The following is a 9,045-nucleotide window of genomic DNA, read 5'->3' on the forward strand; positions in this document are numbered from 1 at the left end:
TCATGTACTTGGAAGTAATGGCGCAACTTTCTTGAGGCCATGAGAAGGCCGAAAAGCAATTTCTGCACACCAGAATACCTCGACCTAGCCCCCTGCAGAAGGGAACTGACAAAGTAAACTGGGTGTTGCACCATCCTTCTCTGCATCTTCTCACACGCCTGTGCAGATCCATCTTTGTCGGGACCAGAGCTTGCCGGTGAAGCCCCCTGCTTGTCGCTGGATGCATCTGCCATGGTTGCCGGCTCATCATCCGCCTCCCTCTCCGCTACTAGCGCAGCACTAACCACTTGATTGGTTGCCGCTATATAGAGCAGCAACTTCTCTTGTGGCTTAGGTGCGACAAGTATTGGAGTGGAGGACAGGTATCTCTTTAAGTCCTGCAGCGTAGCCTCCGCTTCCGGATTCCATTTCATTGGACCTGCCTTTTTCAGTATTTTGAAAAATGGCAGGGCGCGCTCAGCAAACCTAGAGATAAACCTGCTGAGAGCAGCTACGCAACCGGCAAGCCTTCGTACATCCTTGACGCGCTTTGGTGCTTCAATCTGCTCAATGGCCTTGATCTTGTCGGGATTGGCTTCAATTCGCCGCTGAGACACGAAGAACCCGAGAAGCTTGCCGGAGGGGACTCCAAACACACACTTCTCGGGGTTGAGCTTGAGGTTGATCTTGCGCAGATTTGCAAAGGTTTCGTCTAAATCTTGAATCAAAGTCGCCTTGTCCTTGCTCTTGACCACTATGTCATCCATGTAGGCTTCCACATTTCTGTGTATTTGCGGCTCAAAAGCGTCATGGACTACCCTTGCAAATGTTGAACCAGCATTCTTTAATCCGAAAGGCATCCGTACAAAACAGTATGTGCCACATGGGGTGATGAATGCGGTCTTCTCCTCATCCTCTTCTGCCATGAAGATCTGATGATATCCTGAGTATGCATCAAGAAATGAAAGCAAGTCACATCCGGCCGTGGAGTCAACAATCTGGTCGATGCGCGGCAAGGGGAATGGGTCTTTGGGACAAGCTTTATTAACATCAGTAAAGTCGATACAAAGCCTCCATTTTCCGTTTGCCTTACGCACGACTACAGGATTGGCCAACCACGTAGGATGGAGCACTCCTCTGACAAGGCCTGCTGCTTCCAATTTCTTGATCTCTTCTGCGATGAACTCTTGGCGCTCCACTGCATGTTTCCTGACTTTCTGCTTGACGGGCCGCGCATGAGGACAGACAGCAAGATGGTGCTCAATTACTTTCCTGGGAACACCGGGGATGTCAGACGGTTGCCACGCAAACACGTCGACGTTCGCCCGCAGGAAAGCAATGAGTGCGCTTTCCTATTTAGGGTCGAGAGTGGCACTGATGGTGAAGGTACCACCAGCGCTGTCCTCCTTGGTGGACACCTTCTTGGTCTCTGGTGGAGCCGCCATCACCTTCTTGTACTTGCCGGTGGAGCTCGATGGTGCGTCCTCGACGGTAGCGCAGCACTCCGAAGAGGTGCGCTTGCCGGAGTGGGCATCAGAACTCTTGCTGGACTTTGTCTTCTTCTTCGCCCCGGGAGCTTCAGCGGCAAGTGTCTTGCGATCTGTTGCGGCTGCTGCTTCCCGGTAGATCTTGTCGGCGTAGATAAGAGCATCCTTCTTGTCGCCAGGGACAGATATGACACTTATCGGGCCGGGCATCTTCAGCATGTTGGATGCATAGTGAGAGGCTGCCATGAATTTGGCGATTGCTGGACGGCCAAGTATCCCATTGTAAGGTAATGGGAAGTCAGCAACGTCAAAAGTGACCCTCTCAGTCCTGAAGTTCAACTCGCTGCCAAATGTTATCGGCAACATGATCTTTCCCTTCGGCTTGCTCCTTTCCGGATTTATTCCTTGGAATGTGCCGGTCTCTTTGAGCCCGCTGTCAAGGATCTGGAGTTTCTGAAGTACCGCTTAGGAGATCAGGTTCAAGCCGGCCCCGCCGTCAACTAGCATCTTGGTGACCTTGAGGTTGCGGATAGTTGGTGAAACCAACATCGGCAAGCACCCGATCGCAGTTATGCGATCAGGGTGGTCCTCAATATCAAAGATGATAGGCGTGTTGGACCATTTCAGAGGTTTGCGTGACTCGACGGATGGTTCTGCCGCATTGACTTCTCGCATCCACTGCTTGAGTTGGCGGTGTGAAGTATGCAGAGAAGCACCACCGTCAACGCACAAGACCTCTGTGGCTTTCTGGAACTCCTGCTCATCAGTCTCGTCATCATCCATGTCTTCATCGTCGTCATCATCTTCGTCCTTGTCGCGGCCGCGGGGAGGTCTGTCTCCGTGCCGCTGCTTGGCCTTGCCGCGGCGTCCTCCCCGGCCGGGGCGTTTCTTGCTGGCTCCTCCAGCACCTTCCTGGGCCTTCTCCTTGTCGCGTCGCTCGTACTCAGCCTTTTGCTGCTCGACCTTCTTGCAGCTCTGGAGATCATGACCCTTAGTGCGGTGGATCTTGCAGTACTGCTTGTTGGAGCCGTCCTGCTTGTCGGCGACCGCCACAACCTGGCAGTTGGTACCCGCGGCAACCTCCTTGCCGGAGTTACCAACTTTGGCTTTCTTGGCGCCACCTCCGTTGCCGGACTGCTCGACAACTAGCACATCTTTGCCTTTCTTTTTCCTGTTGTTCCGCCGCCGGTTCTTCTTTGCCGGGGCGGACCCTTCACTATCAGATCCTGCTGCTTCTGTATTCTCTTCGGGGAGTCTCCTCCCTTCCTCAGCACGTGCACACTTGTCGGCCAGGGCATATAGCTCACTGACGTCTCTGATCTTGCACATCGCCATCTCCTCCCGCATCCTACGGTTTCGCACGTTCTGATGGAACGCGCTGATTACCGCGGCAGGGTGGACATCTGGGATGTTGTGCTGTACGCGGCTGAATCTCTGAATATACTTGCGCAGGGGCTCTCCTTCCTTCTGGGCGAGCAGATGAAGGTCGCTCTCTTGGCCATGAGGCTTGTGGCCGCCTGTGAAGGCGCCGACAAACTGATGGCATAAATCTGCCCAGGAAGATATGGAGTTGTCCGGCAAGTGCATGAGCCAGGATCTGACATTGGGCTTGAGCACCAGCGGAAAGTAGTTGGCTAGGATCTTGTTGTCTCGCCCCCCGGCAGCTTGCACCGCAATGGTGTAGATGCTGAGGAACTCCGACGGATGCGTCTTACCGTCGTACTTCTCTGGTACATCTGGCTTGAAATTCTTCTTGCTGGGCCACTGGACTTGCCGCAGCTCACGAGTGAACGCAGGGCAACCTACCGCGTACGGCAAGTCGCCTGGTTCCCCTGGCGCATGCATGTCGACAGAGGGCCCAGCGCGCTGGTCCAATTGACGTTGCGCTTCTCTTCGGCGCTCGATGCGAGTTCGAGCGTCTTCTTGCTGTCGTTCGTGAAGAACTTGGCGCTGATCGCGACGAGTTCGTGGATCCGATGACGCGGTGGAGTCGCTGTCGAGGTGGATCCGGCGAGTCGGCGACCTTGGCCTTCGGGGTGGAGAGTGCATGGTAGTTGCACCCCCTCCGGTTTCGTCGCCACCGGCTCGTGCTTGACGGTCCTGCCGCGGCAGCGATGTACTCGGCTGCCGCGGAGTGTCGCCGTTGGCAAAGCCGATGAGACTCTGGATGGTGGCCCTCCATTCATCGACCTTGTCGGCTGTTGGAGGGTAATCTAGGAGCAGTTGAGCTCTCGCCAAAGCTTCTGTTGGAGTGGTGGGCGGCAGTGGCGAACGGTGCGAGGAGCGGGATATGCTCGGACTTCTAACTATGTTAGAAGGAGTAGTATCCCGTCCAGGCGACCGTGCCTCGCTCGCGCCAGCATGTTGGCGTGCACGCTGGTCTTGAGGGCCCCGAGATCCACCAGCTCGATCTTGATCCAACGAGCGTATGGTACTGTGAATACCATGACGATGTCGGTCCCGCGCCTCCTGAGATGGACGCGGTGCATGTACGGACGCCGAGGTCTGCGCAGCCTTGTCCTTGGACTTGGCAGCATCATGAGCTCCCTCTCCGGCGCCCGTTCTTCCGCCGGTGTCTACCCCACCACCCATTTGCTCCGGTGGTGGTGGGATCGACGCGGACGGCTCCGCTGCCGCCGAAGCCTTCTTCTTCGGTGGCATGTCGATGAAGTTGATGAAGATCTAGCTCGTGTGAACGCCGGATCAGGTTCACACAGCCTCGACGCGCCCCCTACCTGGCGCGCCAAAGATGTCGGGGAAGCTGATCTGACCCACGAACACCTATGGGACCGGCGGACCGAGCCCCTTTCGGTTCGGCGGGGGGCGGAGGTCGCGCGAAGAGCAGATCGAGGCGAAGCACACGAGCAGTTTACCCAGCTTCGGAGCTCTCCGGAGAGATAACACTCCTACTGCTGCTTGTCTGATTGTATTGAGTTCTTGCTAGGGAGCGCTGAGTGCTACAGTACACACCAGCTGCTGACGAGACCTAGCGTGGGTGGTTTCTGCCTTCGAACCGTTCGAACCGAACCCCTTCTACGTTGCCCATGGGCCTCCTTTTATATGCTCAAGGGGTCTCCGACAGGTGGCAACGTAGACAAGGGTAAAAACGGAAAAAGAGTGCGGTTGGTATAGCTACTTGTACAGTGTACCATACCTAACCCTGACGGCAGGGGACAAAGGCATTAAATGCCCGTCTACGTCGCCCAAACAGTGCAGAAAGGGACCGTCAGGGGCGCCACCGCTTGCCACGATGGCAATCTTGTCAGCGCCGCTTGCCACCGCGCTCCGCTGGCCGCACAACCTCTTGCCACGCGCGCCTGGAAAGGTCCCAGGGCGACACGTTGGTGGATGTGCTGGAGCGCAGGAACGGAGTGGTAGTCTGCCGCGGCAAGCGCCTTGCCGCAGTTGTTGCCTTGTCGCGTCCGGAAGCTTGTCACTCACCGAGCCTTCCCGGCAAGCTCCTCTTGCCGGGGCCTTGTCTCCTAGATGCCTTGGCTGGCCTTCCCGGCAAGCTCCTCTTGTCGGGGCCTTGTCTGCTTGGCTTAAATACTTTGTTCTTGAATGGCTCCAAAGGAACCACGGAGGACCTAGGCGGTCACCCGGCAAGCCTTGCCGCAGGGTGCTGCAACTGCCCATGCACGAGTTCGGGATACTAGGGTACCCCTACTCTAGTACACCGACAGGCTTGGTGGAGCACCTCCGGGCGGCTTGGACGACATGGGTGGCATGGGTGGCATGAGTTTTGCGTCTCTCATTGGGGGCATGGAGGCACCTCCGGGTGTCGGTGTGCCACCTTCGCATGAAGATGCCATTGAAGATCTTGGCAACACCTTCCGAGCTTCACGTGATGAGGATACGGCGCACAGCAATGAAGAGGAGGAGGAGTAATCGTCTTCGGAGGAGTCAGATGAATCGAAGGAAGATGAGGATGAAGACGAAGACGAGGATGAGGCTTGATTCATGTGCCTTTCGTTTGTGTCATCATAACTTGGTTTGCATTTTGAACTTGGTTGAATTATGTTGTGGGCATGAATTTGAACTTGTGGGCATGAACTTTTGGGCACGAACTTGGTTGAATGATGTTTGTGGATTCACTATATGCCATGTGTTTTGTGTTGATGTGTGAAATTTGTGCCTAAAATGAGAACAAATGTGCGCGTCAGCTGCTCGCGCGCTGCATTTTAGCGCGCTGCTGGAGCTACGCGCGCGCCGTATTTTAGCGCGGCTGTTGGAGCCAGCGTTGCGCGACGCGCCAAACCTGAAGATGGGCGCGCCGCAAACCAGATTTTAGCGCGCCGGACGCTTGTTGGAGATACTTTAAGCTAGCTCAACCACACAGGCAGCTTGATTGAATCCTATACTAGCAAGCAGCAGTGTGTTTGTGTCTAGGCGGAACTTCATTTGCGTGTGATTCGTGGAGTCATCCACCTCTAGATAGATGCCACTGGACTTCCAGATTCTTTCATGTGTACGAGAATGACTAAATTTTGTACTCCCTCAGTCTCATAATGTAAGACGCTTTCTGATCTTAGTGTAGTGTCAAAAGGCGTCTTACATTATGGAACGGAGGGGAGTAGTTTGCAACGACAGTTTGGGTGACATCTCATGTTCCCTTTGAGGTCCCCGTTGCCAGCTTGAGGTGGGAGGCCAGTGAAAAGTCCACTTGGTTGCTCCTACTAAGAGCATCTCCAGCCGCGCCCCCACCAGGTCCTTCCCAAGCATTTTTTCCGCGCAGGCGCCGAAAAAACGGCCCAGTCGCATCCTCAAAAGCCCATTTTTCGCCGGCTCGGGCCAAAATTGGTGCTGGCGGACTCAGGCAGAACCCGGTGCCCTGGGGGGCACCTGGGGCACCGGCACAAGCGAAGATGGGCGTGTGGGTCCGCCCTGTCGGCGAGTCGAGCGCCTCTTCCCGCCATTTCTTCCCGCTTTTCCCCCACCTCCCTCCCATTTGCCCCTTTCCTCCCGCCATTCTCTCTCCCGCTCGCCTCCCAGCCGGCCGCCATGCCACCGAAGAAGTACGCCGTCCCCCGCGCCGCGGCAACCGCTACCGCCTCTGTCGCCCAGCCGAAGCAGAGGAAGCTGAGGGCACCGCCGTCCAAGCCGCCAGGCATGTCAAACGCCGATTGGAGGGTGGAAGTACAGCGACGGGAGGCCGTCACCGCCTACCGGCGGAACAGGGCCCTCGCCAAGAAGGCCCGTGACAATGCAGCGCGCGCGGCTGCGGGCGCCGCTGCCGCTGCCGCTGACCAGGCCGAGGCCGAGGCGGCTCGCGTGGGGATGATGAATCCCCCCGGCAACCACGCGCAGTACGCGCCCTGGGGGTTGCCGGGCTACGCCGACGGGGACGCACACGGTGGGTTCAACCCGAATGTCGCCTTCCCCCATGGCCACCCGGCCCAGCGCACGCCCTCGCCCACCTTCGCCGGCGTGCAGTACCCTCCATACAACTACTCGCCGCCCGCGTACGCGTCCTCCCCGACGCCCACTCTTTGCCGTTGCACGCTGCCCTTCTCTCACCTCGGCGGCGCCGACAAGACCGAGGCCGACATGGACGAGATCATCGCGGAAGGTTCGGCCGCGACCGCCGCGTTTCCCGGGTTCACCGCGGACGAGACAGTGGATCTCAGCAAGGGCATGGACGGCGAGCTCGGCTATGTCTACGGTGATGAGGAACAGGAGGAGCGGGACGAGGAGGACGAGAAGGACGACGAGGAGGAGGAGGAGCCGGCGAGGAGGCGCAAGAAGAAGAAGGCGCCGGCCAGGCCAGAGCCGCGCATCAAGTGGGCGTCCAAAGAGGAGGAATTCCTCGCCGAAGCATGAAAAGTCGTCTGCCTCGACCCGACCACCGGCGCAAACCAGAGCATCGAGACGTACTGGGCGCGCATCAAGGCCAAGTTCGACGAGCGCAAGCTCGTTGACCCCTACTTCAAAGGCGTCTACATGCAGCGTGGGGCGAAGGCGATGGCAAACCATTGGGGCGTATCCAGGGGGCGTGCAACAAATGACATGGGATCATCGAGGAGGTCGCCGGTCGCCCGGAGAGCAGCGCCAGCATTGAGGATCAGGTATGCCACGCCGGTCTCCCGCCTCTTTTCGCCGTTCACAGGCCAACTGTTTGTTCGTCCCCGCGCAGTTGCTGCGCATGTTCGGCCTATATCGGCAGGGCAACAACGACGCCGAGTTCAAGTACCTCCACGTCTACAAGCGCATCAACAAGTGCGACAAGTGGGCGGAAGTCCGGCTCACCCTCGAGAAGGCCAAGGAGACCTACAAGCCTGACGCGCCGGCTCCGGGCGCGTCAGATGGGCGGCCGGACGGCAACAAAGGTGCCAAGAAGGGGAAACACGCCGACGCGGCCACATCTCGCGTGCAGGAGTCCATCCAGCACTACCTCGCCGACGCACAGGTCTGGGCCGCCCTTCGTGAAGAGAAGACCGAGGCGCGTTGGTCGGCGTTGATATCGACCAGCGCCGTCAAGCTCGACCTACTCCGGACGAACGTCGCCGCGAAGAAGAGGAACACCGACCTGACTTTCCTGCTGGGCGGGGCGGACATGCTCCAGAGCACCGACGAGGCGGTCAAGGCGTGGTACAGGGCGCATGTTGGTCTCATCCTGGATCACCTTCCCTCGGCGACGTCGCCCACGCACACGCCAACGCCGCCGCCAAGCCCGCCCGCTGATGCCGCCGAGACTGCCCGCAGCACAGAAGCCACGCCGCCAAGCACAGAGGCCCCGTCAAGCCCGCGCACGCCGACTCCGGCGATGCCGGAGGCCGACCTCGCCGCCTGATGCGCGCTTCCGTCCTTTCCTGCTTTTTTGTACGCCGAACATTTCATCCGGCCGCCGATCTAGGCCGCTTGATCGCCGGATTGTGGCGTCTATTTTAAGCGCGGGAACGACTGTGTTTGAATTTTGCCGTGGCTGGGGGGGGGCTGGGGGCGTGACTGGGAGCTAGGCCGGCCCAGGGGCCGAACTAGCGCCGGCTCGCCCCCAGGCCGCGGTTTTTCTGCGCCCTGGGGGGCCGAACGGCTGAAGATGCTCTAAGGCTGATCATAGTGGGGAGTAACTTATACTAGTGTCATGCATATGACACTAGTCTAAGTTACTACCTTCATAGTGAAAAGTAATATAGTATTAGTGTCATAGAGAACTTCATTTATTAACTTGTAGACTCATCTTGTCTTGGAAACCGCTATGTTACGGTAACATATTATATTACCACCTTTCATTAACTACATGACACATAAGCAATTTTTTTTTTAAGTGTGCTATGTTACTAGCTAAGTTATTACTCCTGCTATGACTAGCCTAATTCTTAAACTAGTGTACTCCTTTTAAGAAGTGGCATAATGTACGACGTTTTTTGATACTAATGTAGTGTTAAAAACGTCTTACATTATGAGATGAAGGGAGTAGTAATGTTGAGATGGACACCAGGACCATAATAAATGCAGCGCATCTTTCTCCAGTGAGTGGTTGTATGCGCTGCGCACTGCGCAGGACACCGGGACCCATTTGACCCGACTTGCTTGTCTGCTCCTTTGTCCGGAGAATCTGTAGGGAGAGAGGGAGCGATCT

The sequence above is a fragment of the Triticum dicoccoides genome, chromosome 6B (assembly GCF_002162155.2).
Source record: "Triticum dicoccoides isolate Atlit2015 ecotype Zavitan chromosome 6B, WEW_v2.0, whole genome shotgun sequence".
NCBI lineage: Eukaryota > Viridiplantae > Streptophyta > Magnoliopsida > Poales > Poaceae > Triticum > Triticum dicoccoides.